This window comes from Apteryx rowi, unplaced genomic scaffold, assembly GCF_003343035.1.
Source record: "Apteryx rowi isolate R43461 unplaced genomic scaffold, aptRow1 scaffold_212, whole genome shotgun sequence".
Taxonomy (NCBI): domain Eukaryota; kingdom Metazoa; phylum Chordata; class Aves; order Apterygiformes; family Apterygidae; genus Apteryx; species Apteryx rowi.
The window spans coordinates 224,648-241,675 of NW_020448442.1; the positions used below are offsets into that span (position 1 = coordinate 224,648).

At 38.9% G+C, this 17,028-nt stretch overlaps 1 protein-coding gene across 1 annotated transcript in view; it reads right to left on the reverse strand.

Annotated features, from left to right (window-relative positions):
- The window catches only part of ELOVL2 (ELOVL fatty acid elongase 2), a 66,872-nt gene that overhangs the window by 31,737 nt on the left and 18,107 nt on the right, over positions 1-17,028 (reverse strand). Inside the window, exon 2 of the mRNA XM_026064264.1 lies at positions 9,710-9,804. The gene's annotated coding sequence lies outside the window, so the exon portion shown is untranslated. The remainder of the gene's footprint in view (positions 1-9,709; positions 9,805-17,028) is intronic.

Below are 17,028 nucleotides of genomic sequence, written 5' to 3' on the forward strand. Positions count from 1 at the left end.
TATATATAATCACAGCCATGCCAGGACAAATAACTTGGAGAGTCTGCCAGGAGGGCTTGCAGAGGTGCCTCTTTCAGCTGGGAGGCTTTGCCCAGCTGCAGAGGGGGCTCTGCTAGTAGATTTGTCCAGAAGCTGAACCTGCCCTTTCTGGGAATTGCCCCTGATAGAGAAAGCAGGAAGGAAAATGCTTCTTGGGCTTGACTTTCCCTGCCTGAAGCAGGTCATCCTGGAGCAGAAAGGAGTAAGCATCTGTTTCATGAGGTTTCTGTGCTTCAGACAAGACTTCAGAGAGCCAGCTCAGGCTGTGAGACCTACCCAAGAAGGCAAATGATACCTGGCCTTTCACCTAACATGCCTGCACTCCATCATGTTCACCAGTTGTAACCACAGTGCAGACATTCCCCCTGTGTCAGCTGTAATCAATCTCGCCTTTATCTATAGCTGCAATATCCATCCTTGTTGCTGACTTTTTTTCCTAGTTTTCATAGGCTTGAATCTATAGGCAACTGTTGTTGTTACACGTCTTCTAAAACAAATGCTTATGTAATGGTAGAGTTTTCTTGGGGTTTTTTTGTACCTAAGGTGGTTTAAAGAAAAATTAAATTTACTTCTGAGCTGTCCCAACATTCACCTTCCAAAAAAAAGTTATCACATAAACTGAAGATCAAACTGTAAGTGTTTTTGCGCATGTCTTCATTCTCTGTTCCTAAACAACAAAAAATACCCCCCCAAATACCTTTTTTTCCTCCTCTCCAAAAGGACCGAGTTTTAACACTTGGTACTACAAGGCTTCACAAACTATCATGGTTCTTATGTCTTTCTGAAAATGCCAGTGTCTAACTGCAATGTAGTAGAATACCAAGTCCTACCTTGTACCTCTAGCTTTGTAATAATACATGAACAAGAAACAAAGACACAACATATCGCTTTAACTCAGTTAAATTTGCAAAGTGAATTGTGTGGTGTTTTGCTTAGTAGGACTCCTGAAACCAGCTTCCCCAGCTTTTGGGGTTGCCCTTATGAGTAGGCACATTATGAGCACCTCAGCTCTGCACAAAAGGCCCCTACAGTGAGGAGACTCTGGAGAAACGCTCTTAAGTTTTATCAGCCATTTGCTGATGGTTAAGGGACTCCCATAAGAAGTGGGACCTGGGAGTTTGAGCCCGTTAGCTGACCAGAAAATCCACTCCAGACTTTGCACTTCTGGAGAAATGGTGCTGATAATTAGGCTTCTTCACTTTGGGATCCTTTTATTTTTGTTTGATAAGAGGTCTCTTTTTACTTGGATTTGCAGTCCCGCTTGGTTCTATGCATGCTCAGGCTACAGATGGGAAGGAGGACCTAGGTAGAGAAATATCTGGCTTACGCCTTCTGTCAGGACTCATAGTCAGGTTGAACCACAGTCAAAGTCAAAGGTGAGTAAAATCTTAAGAAGCAGAACAGTTTTGGGGGAAAAAACTTTGTGAGCAAGTAGATTATAAGATTGTGCTCTCAGTGCACAGATGAGCTATTTCAGACCTCAGTCTGTCTCTAGTCTTTTCTACGGTTCCTGGAAGATTAAATATATTATGTTAATTTCTTGCACGAAATACTGTCAGATCATATATCATTGCAAAATAAATTGGTTTTACAAAATTGATCAGCTTTTTGATTATTTTTTAAGTATGACGAAAAAATTTGGAAGGTTTTTGCACTACAATTTCATAGATAATATGAATGTGATTTAAGAACAAATTAATACTTACTACATTTTCCAAAATCTATTTATAACTTAAATACTTGAAGGCATTCAGCTTATTAGGCATTATTCATTGTTTTGTCTTTTCAAAGACTGGTAATATCATTTCTTGGATGGAAAAATCTCTTTCTAGAATCACTGCTTGCAGGACTTTCCTCTACGGTTTCCAAACTGTTTTTGCTCTGTTTATTATAATCATAGTAAGTAATCACTAAATAAAACATGGCAATCTCAGTGTTAAAATAGAACTCATCTGACCTTAAAAGGGGGGGGGGGGAAGGTGGCTGTTGTGTCCTGATTTGCAATATATGTCCATCATATACATTCCCAAGAACCATGTCTTTGTAATCCATCCACTTGCTTATTATCGGAGCTGCAAAATGAAACTGTCACCAAAGCAGATCAGTACAATCCTTTTAAAAGTGATCCTGCTCGATTCTACCTACTACACAGGGGAACATCAGCTTAACTTGTAATTAAAGAAGATTTCTCTAGGGAGACCTTAGATGTGGCCTGTCAGTTCCCAAGAAAATGGTAGCAATTATTGACCTCATTTTTCCTTTGCTCTAAGAATCAGATTTAAAATCACCCTGTGAGCTGAGATGGAACATAATTCCTGTCAGTGATGATGTGACAAGACTGACTGTATGACTGCAAGGGGATAAACAAAAAAAAGTCAAAAATGAAAGGGTAGATAAAAATTCTGCCTTCTTCTATTAGCCTGAGTGAATAAGTTGCTTTCCCAGGCAAAGCAATAGTCTTTTGGAACCAGTCCTGCCCTGAATAAGAGAAAGTTCCCTCTGGTGAAGGAAGGTCCTTAAACTACAAGCAAAGAACCACAATGAGGTTTTATAGAGAGGTTAATTCTGTTACAGTCTCTTCTTAATTAGTCTGTTCAGCTCTTGTTGATTTTTACAAGGAGTTGGGTAGACAGTTAAATATCAGAATTCATTTTACATGAGCACTATGAAAGCCTACACAGTTAAACGTGCCTGCTTCCCAGCAGCTAGCCTTAAAAGCAATACTTAACTAAACAACTTAATGAAGAAGCAGTGCTTATCACTTCTTATTACGTGAGAGCAATACAACCAACTATGCTTTGAGAGTATAGGATTATAGTAAGAGAGGATAATTGCCCTTTTAAAGTGAAAACAATTCCGTCATAGTAAGGGGGATAATTACTCTTTTAAAGCTTTAGATTAACCAGATTATTTGGATTTGAAACAGCAATATGCCAAAATGATTCCCTATGCATATAGCTTGTGCCCTGCATGTGCCGTGTATGCTACTACACATTTTTGCTGCAAAAAGCTTGCACACTAAATCTAAACCCGCATAGTGAATAAACGAGATGGGGACTGGCAGTAAGTGCAATGGTAGGGGGGAGTTATAGCAATGCATTTACAAGCTGCATCAGTTTTCTGCATATGCCATGTCATGACAATATTCTTTTCCTAAGTATTTGCAGAGAGAGAAAGATTTTGGCACTGCTAAGAAGCTGATTTTGTAAGTTAGAATAATGCATGCAGAGCATTTCTTGTACTTGGCATACGCATTTAGACATTTTTCTGGAGAAAGCAAGACAAACAGGCAACACTTCCATTGCAGTTCTGTGAATATCTTTTCTCAATTTTCCACTGTAACAGACTTTAAGATTTAAGATGAATACTAGATTCTGAGCCTGTGCACAGGATCTCATGGGTAGTTGGACAAGGAACCTTTGAAAAACAAACAAACAAAAAACCCCAAAGCAAGAGCTTCAGTTTTCCCATAATCCTGGCAGTGCAATAAGACAAAGGGTACACTRTGCCTAGAAAGTAGGTTTCTTGGTCGCAGTCCCAGAACTCTGTAATGTAACACTCTGTCCCCATGATGGGGATTAATGTGCAAGGGACTGCCCCTCCTGTTACAGGCAGGGAGGATCATAAAGGATTTTCTACCATGTGTTTCCTGACCAGGGCTCTCCAGTACTAAACAGTTTTGCCTGACTTCCTTGAACAGCTGCTTCCAGTGTTGTGGGGCATTTGTCTACCAGAGGGGGAGAAGAACGAGACAGGAGTATTTGAAAACCTGCATGGTTAGAATTTCCAGTTTCTCTGGACAGACATGAAAATAAGCCTCTGGGACTCTCTCTTTAAAAAGTATTTAAATAAATAAAAATTTGTATCTAATATTCTTTGACAGACAATTATCAGCATCTCTTTAGAAAACTTAAAGTCAGAAACTCAACTGCTAAAATATTAACTACCAAATTCCACAATAAAAATGCTTCCTTCCCTGATCCTTCCCCCCCCCCAACTCCTCCTTCATAATTTTACCATCAGCACAGGAATGCCTTGAAATTAGTAGTACGGATCAACTATTTTTTTCAAAAAGCGCCGGGAAAGATGGTTTAGCCTCTACTACTATCTAACCTTTGGATTCTGAATTTCCATGCTCTTCCTTTAAGAGTATTATAAAAATTTGGAGAAGTGCTTAATCGCTCTCAAAAATTACTGGCTGCTTAATTAAGGCTTTTCTTTGAAATACTAATTACCTTTGTAGATATGCTTTCAGTAGGAAAACAGTGTCAAAAGATTGAATACAGCCTGTGAAGCACTTAACAAAAATAAGTTTGAGAACTGTTGGAAAAACTGACAACTACATATGTAATTAATGTGTTTCAATCCATATCATTAACTGATTCACATGTCAAGGCATATGGGGTAGAATGGGCTTATAATAATGCTAAAGATACTGTCCATAAGAAAATGAATGAAATACAGCACACTTTGTTTGCAGCGCTTACCTATGCGGTCCGTATATAGTCAATATAGTCTGAACTTCTGAAATTCACTGCTATTTATTTCATACTATTAAAATGTTTTTAAATTGCTAGAGCTACTAAATGTGTGCAGAAGAATACTTTAAGTATGAAAACTTCTAGGAGCAAATAGACAATGGTAGGATAGGATACCTTAGTTCTTCAGGAAAAAATAATGGTTCTGAAAATACTCTTGTCCTCGTGAGCAAAATCTTCTCCATTTTATGCAATTGCTCCTTATTAAATATAAATAAAAAACAAATTGGTGCTAGAGAGATGTTGCTTTTTAGGCACTCTGATTGCTGCTGTGCTGGCTGGAGAGTTGAGTTTCTGTGTCCTTGCTCCTTGGTGGTGCGTGGCTAGCTTTCCTTTGGGCAGTTACCACCACCTCAGACCTCTCGGCAGCACTGTTTGCATGATTGCTATGGATTTCAGTTGAGGCGAATCTGGTTAACTGAAACTGAATCACTGCTCTCTGGTAACTAGGTTCATCCTAAGTGAAATGAGTTATGGAGAGCTCATGTGAGCAGCCTTGTGGGACAGTGATCTCTAGCAAAGGGATGGTGTTGTGTGGTTAAGAGCAGTCATCTCATCTACTGGCACAGCTGGATTGGGAACAGACAGATGTTCATATCCTTGGTGGGCTTTTGTAGTAACTTCTTTACTATTAATCCCCCAAGCTAAGGTCCCTCTGTCCTGAATTTGTACTAAGCTAAAACACTAGCTTCTCATTTTCACAGGTAAACATGCTTTAGAAGTTAGTCATGTTTTTGACTGCCACAGTAAAGCTAGAATAATATTTTAAAAGAATAATTGTGAACTGAGATTACTGACCTGCATACATTCAGAAAACTCAGAAAGTATCAATTAGGGATTAAAACCCACAAACATATCTATAGTAATACCCAGGTGTTTGCTCTGCTTCCCAAACCCTTTAATAATGTCTTATTTAATCCTCGTGTAAAGCTGCTGAGATGAAATCTGCCCACCTGTTTTGCCCTTGTGGATTCTGTCTGTTTTAGCCAAAAAATTGCACCTATAAACATAAAATAAAACTGGGGTAACATTGTGCCAAAGGCACAATGCATCAAAATCTACCCCAATATATATCCTCCCTGCTCAAGTTATTAAATGAGGTATGGAATGGGACACATCTATCCCCTTCCCATATGGGAATAGACCTAGAAGAATCAGGACATCTAAGAGGGGGAGCGCTCTTTGCATTATTATAACCCAGTGCTTATGGGTAAATGCTGTGCTGGCTGCTGAATGTCACCAAGGTGAGCAGAGCTCCACACAGGTGTAGTGGTCCACAGTCAGACCCACTGCTAGGAGTGGAGCCTTCCTGTTTTAATTTCTCTTCAAAACTCAGAATAAAGGAGTCCAAACAAAGTAGCTTAGTGCTGCAGGTTAACTTGTGGCAATGTTTTTCAGGGAAGAGCTTCTTGAGTTGCTGGCCTAGAAGAAATGGCAGAGCTGAGCCAGATGTAAAAAATCAGCCAACTTTCTTCCTTACTCCAAGCATGGTTATAGGCAGGATGAAGTACTGAAAAGTGCTGGGGAGGAAGAGGAAGAATAAAAGGAGAGTTATTCTGTATCTGGGAAAAATACCACAATGTGGTGTTTTGTTTGTTTGTTTTTCCCTCTATTTTTCCCCATTCAGAGACTGATGAGAGGGGTTATGTTGTAGTCTGCTTTAGTCACATCCTTAAAAGTAACAGCACCCCATTTGTAGACTTGTTTTCATAGTCTGGATGAAGGAAGTCTAGCTGGTATTTATCTACTAGAGACGTGCTGTTCTTGTTTTGCAATCATTTGCTACACCATTTCTTGCCTAGTTACTGCCCAAAAACAGAGACTCTCTCCTGAACTAGTTATAGGGATGTAAGCAAAAAAGGGGAAAGAAAAGAATGGAGTAGGAGGAGGTGTTTGTAGCATGCTGCTGTGGATTATGGAGTTCAGATCCAAGCTTCTAAGGTTTCAGCGTTAATCTTACAGCACATGCAAAGCCTTTCAGTTTCACTTCTAGGTCACTACTCAGGCACAAAACAGTCCAACTGTTGTGTGAGGAATAGAGGCACAATACTCAGTGCAGGAAACGTATCAATTGGTTAGTTATGAGTATAATTTACTCTGTTTACACTAGGAAAGAAACTTGAAGTTTTAGGTCACAAATTCTTCAGTTTAATTTAAAGATTTTAACTTTTATAAGCAGATAATTGGAGAAAATTCAGTTCTTAAGATCTGACAGATTTCAAGCTTATGAGTTTTAATAAACACTTCTACTTTATCAATCTGATTGTAGTTTTCATTTACAAATAACTGATAATTTAAAGAAAAAAAGTAAGGGCAGAATAATTTTAAAGGCTGAGCATGTCACTGCAACTATTTTGAAAAGAAAGTATGAGTGGAAGGTGTTCATTGCATCAGTGGGTACGCTACAGAAATGGTCTTACGATATGTTTTGTAAATTGTTTTCTTGATTATGTCCAGTACTAGAAGATTTACATTTGCTTTCTTGGTAGAGGCTTTTTACACAGCTTTCTTCATAATTCTGGGAGATCATCTGATATGCTTAACCCAAGCTGACCTGTAAAATCGACTGTCGCTTAAAGCTGGGAGTTTCCATGTGACTTAACGTCTACATGAGAACACTGCACCACAGTGACTGTCCCACCCATCTGGATTGATTTAACGATCTCTGAAAGTACAATGATAATTCTTAGAGCAAACATGTGGAAACAGACATTACAAACACAGAGATCATGTGGAAAAATATTGGTTCCCTCGATTGTTAGGTATAGATGAGGTCCAGCAGTGCCCTGTAGTAGACAGACAGCTGACAGGAGGAAAACAGTTGCTGGCAAGGTCAGCCTGACCTGTCTGAGACCAGATATACATCACAAGCAGCAGTCCAGCCTCTAGTACCTGGTTCCAGAAAATAAATATCCTCATGAGCTCRAATTTCCAACAAGTGAAGTAGATGCTCTGAGCCTCTTTAGTTTTACTCTTGTTTCAAAGAAGGATCAGCATCACTTCTTATTTTGCATTAAATGTATGTTGTTGGGAATGACTATTTAAAGAAATAGCAATTTCTTACAAGTAAATGTAATAAATGCATTCACTCTACTCAGCATGTTGAAACTAGCTTTGATGGTACCTAGAGTTGTTGCAGCTAATTTAAATATCACTAGAGATATTCTTAAAGGCAGATAAAATGGGAAGCTGCCTACCCTAGAAAAAACTGAAGGGAAGAAAAACAAACTAATTAGCAGACACAGAATAATTATTTGCCACCAGTACAGGTTGCCCAGCAAACTGGGGAAGGCAATGATGATTAATCTAACCCTTAAATATTATACTAGGGAATTAAGGGGTTATGGAAAAAGGCAGCAGCAAACAACTTATATTTCTGCTTGAAAATAGATTATAGCAAGAACTATACACCTCTATTTAAGTCTGTGGAAAGATGCTATATTTTCTAAGTGTTGTAGAGGAGGAAATAGGTGATAGCAGTGAGAGCTGAGTAAGCAGTAAAATAAAAGGGAATGCAAGTATTCCTAGTTTCTTTAGATAATCCATCTGGCTGGAATTATTTCTTTTAGCAAGATCCTATGAAATAAGCTGGGAGGAGATATCTGAAGATGTCCTTTAGTACTTTTCCCAGCTAGGTCTAAGCGCTGTGTTTAGGGGCTCTAACTGAATCTCACCCCTCCTTAATTCTTACTGTACAATTTTGCCTTCATAATTCAGACTCAGTTGTCTGCTGTATTTACCTGAAGATCCGATCAACTGACTGTTGCTCAAAATATATCCAAACTGGTTTATTGAGTCAGGTGCAAGATAATTTCAGGTAGTAAATATTCAAATGTCTACCAAGTCTCAGTTGATGACTGGATTCCTTATAGCTGTTTAATGATCTCACTTTGTCTTTTTGTACACAGATGCCCATGTTGCTGTGATTACTTTGGTATTTACTAGCTCATTATTGTTAATTTGCATAACTTAATATTTTAGCAATATTGTATCCTCTTCACTCAAACAGCCACCTTATTGGGTTCAAAGAGAACTGCTGAGAATCAGATTTGCATCAATGTCTATCAATGCCATTCATATTTGGAGAAGGAATGGTAAGAGGTGTGTGTGTGGGGGGAAACTCCATAAAAGAAACCGAAAGAGCACAAGCACCCCAAAATTTGCTGAGGAATAAGAGACTCATATGTGTTTGTTTTTTAAATAATCAGGATGTTCCCTGTCTAGTGAGCGTTCAGGACCTGTCGGGAAATTTTGCTTCTTCTGAGTGCTTGCACCATGTGTACCAAATTTCAGCAAGGCCTAAGGTTTAATGAGCCAGGGTCTTGAAATATTTATAATCTTTAAACTTATGAAAACACACCTGGAAAGCGGTAAAGTGCAAGTTTCCCATGGTGTGTTGTTTTTCTCTCCTACCCCCGATCTCCTAGAATTGTTCTCTGGCACGGGTTTTAACTTTGTACCTTTCGATAAGAACATTTTTCTGAGCAGAATTCTACCTTGTCTCAAAGGTGCTTGACCTTAGAGCACCAAACAGAAGGGAATAACTTCCTCTTACTCATGCCAAGCAAAAAAAGCTAATATTTTAAACCTTGTTCTTAAAAAAAGGTATGGTTAAGTCTTTATTTTCTTAGAGCTTGGATATATTATAATCCTACTGTAAATTGCAGATTATACTTGATGAAAAATGGATTATTTCATGGGAGAAAAAAAAAAGCATTAAATATATTCCTGAGGGGAAATTTCAGTGATATTGAATTTGAAATAACATTATGCTGGTAATTTAGTAAAAACAAAGGACTATTTAAAAGAAAAAAATCATGAATTTTCCTCTAGGGTAAACTATGAGGGATTTTTCTGAGTTTTTCTTTGTCATTGTAAGCAAAGTAGCTTTCATCTACTCTTTTATCTTTTGAGGTTTTTACAAATACTATCTGTACTACAGATACTGTACTACAGAGATTTATATATATATATAAATATAAAAATGCAGGCTTACAAAGTCTCTTGCAGTAAGGCAGCTGCCTGAAAACAAAAAGTTCTCAATCTTACTTTTCACTGAAATGCAGAGCTACTGGTATTTTGCAGAGGAAGAAGCCCAAAGAGTACTTCTCCTGTTTGTATGCACAATTTACCTATTTTGGAGCCAAGCTTCAAATGTGTTTCAGCACCAAGAAATCACAAGCTGTGTCTCAGTTTTCATGGAGAGCATGAACATCCTGTGATGCCTCTGACACAAAAAAAAAAAAAAAAAAAAAAACTTAGAGAGGATATGTAACTAACTTTCTACAGACTTAAAATACTTTGGCTTGTGTGGTTTTGGGTATAGATTGGTTTGGTGCTACTGTCTCGTGATTCTTAATGGTCAAGCTTCCCTATGAAGACAGTGACTCTTGTATCTGAAGAGGCAAAACTTCCGAGGGTGCTTTTGAGGGTGGAACCAGAGTTTTCTAATACCTTTTTTTTTTTTTTGATTCAAGGACCTGATTTTATTTCATAAACTTTATTTCCATAACTCCTATGGAATAAGGTGTCTACTCTTTGGAGAGTGAGCAGAACTGCTGAAACTGAACTTGTCCGCATATTGGCAGGTTGGAAGATGTCTTTTGTTTCTGCTTTCTAAAACACTAGAAGGTGGGAAGAAGAGAGATGAGCTTATAAACACTTTGATTCCTTCTTCCCCCTCAAACCAACAAAAACTTGAAGTGATGAGTTCTTGTTTTGCTTCATGCATAGCTTTCTGTTAATATTAAAAGATTCATCTCCAAAGGAACATAGACAAGCTCCCAGTTAGGCTCCTAGAGGGGTCAAGTACAGATAGTCCAGTCAAGACACCCATTTAAGAAAGGCTACTGGGTTTTTAAGCCACAGTGTAATTTCTTGTGTAACAGCAGAGCAATGCTGGAATGGCACCTCAAGAAGGTGCTTAATCCTAATAGCTGGGAGATGCACTCAAACTAAAAAGCAGGACAGATGTAGCTGTTCCTGCAAACATGGCACAGGATACTCTTTCATACTAGAAGAGCTTCTAGATTTGGAGTGGAGAGTGGTTTGGGGTAGCCAGTCAGTACTGCAAGTTGTTTAGACTGTATAAAGAGATGTGAAAAATAGATTGACAAACCTGAAAACATGAAACAAGATTTTATGTTTATTCTCAGTGGACTCTTGACATGCACGGACAATTGACAAACACTGGAGAAAATTAAACCGTGTACATAATAAAATACTGTTCTGCCACAAATGCCAACTTTTAGCAGATGCAGAGCTCACATGACCTCACACCTGACCTTTTAAACTGCAATAGAAGTAACTTGGCTTGCTGTAGCCAGCAGAGAAAGTGGGTGTGGATGGTGTTATTCAGAGCTGCCTTGCTGAAATGAAAGATGTACCAATTCCTTGACAAGGAAATCACCCTTGGCAACTTTGCCAACCATTCATTCCGTGCCAGTTTGAAGGCACATTGCATTTTGGAACAGTTTGATCCATACTCACAGCAAACTGTAAGGAGCAAAGTTCCTTTACTTCAAGCTGTCTGTGAAAATGCATGTGTAATATAGGGAAAGGAAGAAACAGAATCTGATACATGTTTTCCAAAGTGGCACTTGAGAACACAAGTAATGTTTGAAGAGGAAAATATCTTCTTGTTCTGTTAACTGGTCCTCACTTATTTTTTCTTCCTTTTTTCTTCTTAAATCTTTGAGGAGAAAGACCTGGATTTCAAATGTTAAGTTTACCTCATATAAAATCTTTGACTTAAATTATGATTAAAGAAAACTGGGGGAGAGGCAAGGAAAGGGAACAGAAAAGATGGTTGGTTTTCAGGTTTAATAGAAAACCAAAAAGAAAGTATAGAAGTTCTCTTATATCCTTCTCCTCCCACCACCCAAAACACTGTTCTAATTTTACCTCTTTTAAAACCTCAAGACAAGCTAATGAACTTCACCAATGCCTCTTCCTTAAAGCATATAAAATCCCAATAATAGAGCACAGTCTACTGGCACAGGATAAGAGGGTGCACGTTCTAATTAGCTTCCTTCCTCCATTAACTCCAACAGTAGTATCCTAGAGTTTAATCCACATATAGCTGGTATTTTAAAGTCCAAAACTCTGAAATCAATTATACTATGGAAATATTCAAACTGCTTTGTCCTTGAAAAGAAAAGAAAAATGTTAAAGACTGTGCTGCATGGTAAGGCCCTGATGACATTAAATGTCTGTAAACTGCATGAGTTATTGCCACATTGGGAAAATAAAAACAACTGTAAACTTTTCTTCATGTGCAAACTGTATAGTGTCATGAGTGATAATTAGCAATTAGCATATATTAGAGGGCCTTTAAGAACAGGGAAAAACCTGAGTTTTGTTGAACTTTATACTCAATTTTAGGATATTTAGTAAAATCTAATAATAATCTAATAATTAGGAAATTTAGCAAGATTTAGTAGGTCAACATCCAAACTGCTTGGAGGGCCACCTTATGTCTCCCATAGGTCTCCCAAGAGTAATGAAAAAAAACTTTTTCTTTTTTTTTTGACCTCTACTTACAAATCTTCATGCAGACATTTCTTCCACATAGTGTTCTATTTCCTTCAGTTTGGGACATTTGACATTTGCCATTTTCTTCCTCAATCAAAAATGACCATGAGAGGAAGTGCAGTCCAGTTTAAAAGTCATTAGGCAGATGAACTTAATATTAAAAAAAATCACTAGTTGTTGTTAAATTGATATCTAATCATAATTACCAGACCAGAGTACTTTCAGTATTAATGTCAATGAAATGCTAATTATATTCTTGAAGATATGGGAGGGATGTAAAGCCCCAGTGTTCCCTCCTACCCACCTAGATCTGAGCATAACTAGCTTTCACAAACTAAAGTGGTTTTGGCTGTGTTCCTTAGATAAGAAGCCCCATAGAAGAYGCAAACATTCAGTTTATTTCATACTGAACTCTAGTTGTCAGTTGTGCAGCAGTTCTGTGTGTAAAGATGCGATCAGTTGGATATTGTGGTCCACGTATTTAGCAAATAATAAGGCAAGCCACGTGGTGGGTATGCAGATAATGGATTTATAAGCTCAGCTCTTGCCAGGCACTTACTTACAAATTGGCTGATAAATTTGATATGTTTGAAGCCTGAAGTGTGTCATGTATAATGTGGTTGAGTTGCAGGCCATAGTATCACAAGGTGTTTCTTCTCTGTTGTAGGTGGGGATCCTTCTTATGTCCTTCCATGATTCCATCACAAGGCAGACTCATTGCAACAGGTTTCTGGCTCTAAATGACCAGCGATGCACTTAGCCTCATCCTCCTAATTTCCCTCCCTTCTCCTTTACATTCTTTAATTGCAGCTCAGGGTGTACTTGTGACAAGTATTACTTTATCATTGATTATGTACTTCAGACTGAAATTGTATGAGATTTAGTAACTATTTTCAAGTGCCTGTCTATGCCTTGGCTTCTAGATCAGCTTTGTAGGCAGTGGTTAATGAAAATTGTCATATAGCATGGCATGAAAACCTTAGGCCAAATTCCTACCATTGATTTACACTAGAAACTGGCTTGAATCAGGGAATAAAATAGCCCACTACATTTATTTGAATATGGAGCTTATTAATATCTAAAGAAAGTAATATTGCAAAATACTAGGTTTTTTTTTTTCCAACCGTTAATAGATTCAGAAGTGGAATTTTGGAAGTGTTTGGATCTGATTAGCTTTCTGGTTTAATAAAATCAAGAGATGATATTAGACTAGATGAATGTAAAATTAAGGGCCTGATGAACAACAGGAGTCTGTTTCTCCTCACAGGTCAGAGCCCTTGTAATGAAAATACAATGATCAGTCCTAAAGAATCAGAGGATCCTCCTAGAATTGAGAGAGGATCTTTCTGGAGCTGAAGGGAATCAACACCAAGGCCAGCATGCAGGTTTTTGTAAGTAGGAATCTATAAACAACTATGCAAATGAGACTCAGCTCCATGGCATGAAGCATTTTTGAATCAAGGTGTCATTTCTTTGTCATTGGATTTCTGAAAAAGGTTTCAGCAAATCTTCTCGAGTTTCTATGCAAGTACTTATGCCCATCTGTATGTTCTATATATAGTTTCTGAGAAAATTTCCTCATAGTTTCCTAATCCTTTATCAACTGGCACAGCCTTGGCATGCTGCCTTGGTTCTGGATAGAAGGGCTGCTGAAGTCAGTTACTGCATCAGTCTGATGGAGCTGGAGAAATCTTGTTGGCACTGGATACTGTAGCTGTGGCTCTTCCGTCAGTCACGGATTTGTGCTGGATTGATTGCTGTCTATAGAAAATCTTTCTTCAAGTTTGTATATAAATGTTCAGGTACTCCAGAGGAAGGGGCTGGAACATTGCCTTTGCAATAGTCTTTTTCTGAAGGCTCTCAGGGCAATTAATAAATACTAAGGGACGATGAGGCAGGGTTTTCTTTTGGCTCCTGACAAAGGATAGAGATCTGTTGTTACCTGGGTTCCTTTCTCCATGTCCCGCTGTCAATGTATGTCTGTATCCAGTATCATATAGTGGCCATGATGCTTATGAGTGCTTAAAACAGTTAGGTGTCTTTTTCATTGAATTCCAAACTCAGCTAGTCAACTGAATTCCTAAGGGAATTTTTTAAAAATATTCTAGCTCCTGCCTGAGGACCCCCCCTGTCCAGCTGGATTATTATAGAGGTACAGACACTTAAACCTATTAAACATAGCTTTGTACCACTGTACAGGCTTGTGCTTACCTTAGTGTTACCTAGACTCTTTGTAAACATTAGTTGCCATGCACTGTGCAAGGTTAAGCACTTTCTTACTCCATAAAAAGTGGGATATGACCTCACGGAAAGTACACCGACAAATCAAAATTTATAATCGGTTTAAAGTTCAAGGCTGAGGCCAAATCCTGAGCCAGTGTAATTTGACCTAAATCCACTGAAGTAGAGCTGCAATGAACTACAAAAACAGAGGAACCGTCCCACTATGACCGCCTTCATACCGGGAGGAGGGCAAGGAAATATTTAAAGCCAGATGAAGATAGTATTTGCTGCTTCAACAAAATGAAGTTTCAACAAAACAAATGTTTCCTTATGCTACATTCTACAAATAATAATGATTTAACACTTGCRATGCTGATGAAAACTCTCAATTGAGTTGAGGGGGTGTTAGTAACACACCTCTATCTATTTCTATGCCATTACAGAAGTGAGCAGTGCTAAAATACTGTTCCTACTACTTGGCGAGAATTTATGTTCATCGTTTACTTGCTTCTGATACCTTTGATAGCATTTTTCTCCCTCCTAATTCAGCTCCAGGTCCAATTTATTAAATACCTAGACATCTATGTGCTGTAACTCTTAATCCTGCACTAGTGTCATTGCAGCAGTATTCCTCAAAAGTTCAGGTTGTATGTTCAGTAACTAATGCTCCAAGGACACTCTTTCAAACATTGAGAACTAAAGCAACCTTCAGCTTTTACATCATTTTGAGATTTTCCTTGTAATTCTCCATTCTCCCCGAAAAGGCCTGTAATTATGAGTAACAAGGCTTATGAAACTTAAGCAAATTTTCAATACTAAGAGGTTGCTGCAGATGAGAGCAAAACCTTGGTAATAGAAACCCATGCGTGGCTCTGAATGGGAATTTCTGGATAGTGCTGCCAGCTGTTCCAAAAATAATTTGAAGGTTAATTAAAAAGCTCTATGAACCAGAAGTAACAAATTGAGGATAGGTCTCAACTATCACTTCCATTAGTACAAATATGAAGTTGTTAATGTCTATGTTGCCAATTAAATTTTGCCTGATTTGCACCAGTATGACTGACCTCAAATCAGTCCTAGAAGAGGTCAAAGGAGCTAAAATTAAGTATTTTATCCAGTTCAGGCTGTTGTAACTTTCTTTCAAGTTGACTCAGCACTTCTGAGCACCTGGATGTTAACTGTACCAGGTATTGATGAACAATACACACTGCCTTCTGAAATACCAGGTTTCTCTGTAATGGCCATTGCAACATAAGAAAGACATTATCAATGGCTGGTATTAATTTAGGCTTTGCACAATTATGTTAATTTAGTCCTGTGTTTTGTTGTTACATCCCACCCTGCACTACTAGAAATAGGAATTCAGTAATGTAGTGGAAACCCTTTCTGGAGGTCCTAGACAGCATAAAATACATCCTCATTTCTGGTCTCTTCAAGAGGGTCTTTTCCTGTCCATCCATTGTCCTAAGTCTGGACTGATTGCAGAAACACAAGATATGAGAAATAGATTCAGATTTACAGCAGATGGATACATGACCATTAGGAAGGGGAAACAATTCCATGGAAAGACTATTTGAATACTATCTGTGCCTGAATCACTGTTGTTTTGGTTTTTTTTTCCTCCAAACTAATTTTTATGCATGGAAGACAGAATTTTTAATACATGATGCAAAGCCATTTGAAAAGACAAATTCTGTTGCTAAATCACATATGAGAAAACTATGTTCTATTCTCAATCATTCACAAGCTTCTGATATGACAACCCTCACAAGTCATTCAACCCCATTGTACCTCAGACTTTACAGCTGCAAATACCTGTATGTCCTACGTTGTGAGGTCAGTGTGACATTTAATACAGTGTTTATAAACAGGAAGAACTCCTTTGGGGAAGTTACTATGACTGCAAAGAAATAATGTGCTCTGGGAAAATGGTCCTACTTGCTAAATAGATGACTGCATTATTCCACTTTAATTCGCCTTAATGCTAAACTGGAATCTAAAACGCAATTGTTCATTCATTGCATGGAAAAAAGCAAGTGTTCCACTACGGATTGTATGACTAACACAAGAGCTTCTATTAACATACCACCAATAATCAGTTTATGCAACATGCTCAAACATGCCTTGAAATAGAGGAAAATGCACCTGCCTGGAGAGGGGAAGTTAAAGGGAATAAGGGCTGTAGGTGCACCTTGCAAAGCAGGCTGCTACATGTCTCTGAATGCTGCCCGGGGAACCGCATGCACAGGAGCTGCATTCATTTATTCTGTTCATCTACAAAACTGTTCCTCCATTTGACTTTCCCCGCACGCCTTTCTGCTCCCTGTGTTGCACATGTGGGCCAAAACATGGGCTTTGCTCCTGCAGGGCTGGGCTACCTGCCCCACCGAGACCACGGGGCGCTGCGTGGGGTGGCCCCTCAACGGCGCACGGCAAGGGCTSGGGTGGGGGCAGTTCTCCTGCATGCAGCACCGTGGGGGGAGGGGGGGCTTGAGGGCATGCCTCCCCCCAAAGCACATCCAAAATCTGGCCTGTGGGAGTGGGAGGCAGTCGTGGGGGTGCAGCGAGGCTGCAGTCGCAATCGGGGCTGTGAGGTGGGGGGGCAGCGGGGCCGCGGTTGCAGTCAGGCCCCGGGATGGGTGGCGGCGGAGGGGTAGTGGGGGCCCCGGTTGCAGTCAGCCCCGGGGGGCGAAGG